The 1934-nt window shown below is 40.3% G+C and overlaps 1 protein-coding gene across 1 annotated transcript in view; it reads left to right on the forward strand.

Moving 5' to 3' along the window:
- Nucleotides 1-1934, forward strand: part of sh2b1 (SH2B adaptor protein 1) — a 33742-nt gene that overhangs the window by 27147 nt on the left and 4661 nt on the right.

Below are 1934 nucleotides of genomic sequence, written 5' to 3' on the forward strand. Positions count from 1 at the left end.
ACACACACACACACACACACACACACACACACACACACACACACACACACAGCAGGAGCAGGACGCCGTGCGATGTTACACAAAGGTCGTGACCCTACCTGGTCGGACCTGCACACCTCTGACGGGGATGTGATCACATGACAGAACTACAGCTTAAACACACGTCTTTCATTCATAATCTTCTCTGAGTACATATTGATCACTTTACTATCATCTCTCACACACACATTCAATTCAAATCAGTTTTAATTATAGTGTCAAATCATATCGTGCGGCTTTGATTTCGTGAAAAGCGCTACATAAATTACATTTTTTATTATTATTATTATTATTATTATTATTAAGGCCCGAGCACTGAAGTGCAAGGACACTTTTGTAGGGATTATTATTATTCCGCACTTTGCTCTCGGTTTTGATTTTTGAGTGTTAACGTGCGGTCAAATTCACAACAACCTGCACACACATGTCAGACCTGATGAAAAATCACCAAGTTGTGTAGTGGTGGGTCTCGGGCGTTGCCGGGGGGGGCTCCATAGCAACCCCCAACGTGCACCCTGAGTTCGACAATAGTAATCATTCATCATTCAAACTTTCAGTGAACACGCGTATTGTCTAGAACTCTAACAAGGTAATTTTTTAAAAACAAATCACAAAAATTGAAAATTTACGATATGGCGAATTTTGTGCAAAATTCCTAATTTTACGAAGACTTGTTCGAGGACTTCAGGATCCACGAAAAACTCTCAAAATCTTGCCGCCGTGTGTAGAATAGAGTAACAACCGGAGTACTTCCAGTCTCCAACACCAGAGAAACTTAAAGAATATCCCTTCACAGCTCTGATGTGGACTTTCATAGAGACTTCTCTTTATTAATCCTTTTTTGGGATGACTCACGCAGCAGTTTTCAGCAAAATACAATTTAGAGAGAAAGAAGAAGACAGTATAAATATAACAATAAAAACAATAAAACCTTTGTCTATAAAAAGAATGTATAATATATTTTCATTTTCATGCTCTCCAAGTGTTTTTATTTTAGCACTTACCTGTTTTATCATGTAGCACTTTGGGATTTGCATAAATATAAAGTGCCTTACAACTTAAAATTATTATTATTAAAGACATTTACCATAAATTACTAGTTAAGAGCAGTTCAATTGTCCAGGTCTCTCATCGATCTCGCCATCTATCTCTCCATCTCTCCATCTATCTATTAATCCATCTCTCCATCTATCTCTCCATCTATCTCTCTCTCTATCTCTCTCTCTATCCATCTATCTCTCCATCTATCTCTCCATCTCTCCATCTATCTCTCTCTCTCTATCCATCCATCCATCCATCCATCTATCCATCCATTACAAATTAGGGAGATTAGTTTAACCTGAGCCAGACCCACAACAAAGATAGAAATCCTATGACAACCCTACAGGGACAGCAGTACACAGCTGTTACAACATAATAAGATTTATGACCCACTGGTATCGGATCAGTAAGTCCAGGTATCAGAATCATATCGGGAAGAAAGAACTGGTGTGGGACCCTCTCTAGGACGGATACTTCTTAAGACAAACTAACAGCTGATTGAGATCTACGCCCACGTGGAGAAGAGAAGCAGAAGATGACATGAGAGATGATGATGTGGATGGTTTTAGGCATCATGCCGTATGTGTGTGTACACAGCTGAGAGAAAGACATGACCAGCATGCATGTGCACCAAAATACATGTCACGGAAGGCTTGTATCAGTTTGCGCCAGGTGTCATTTCTTAGAGACAAGTACAAACACACACACCCCACACACACACCCAGGACAACACACACACACACAACCAAAAACCTCCCCCACACACACCACACACAACACACACACACACAAACAAACACAAACACACACAAACCAACCACAAACAACACCACACACACACACACAAAGACCTG

The sequence above is a fragment of the Etheostoma spectabile genome, unplaced genomic scaffold (assembly GCF_008692095.1).
Source record: "Etheostoma spectabile isolate EspeVRDwgs_2016 unplaced genomic scaffold, UIUC_Espe_1.0 scaffold50, whole genome shotgun sequence".
NCBI lineage: Eukaryota > Metazoa > Chordata > Actinopteri > Perciformes > Percidae > Etheostoma > Etheostoma spectabile.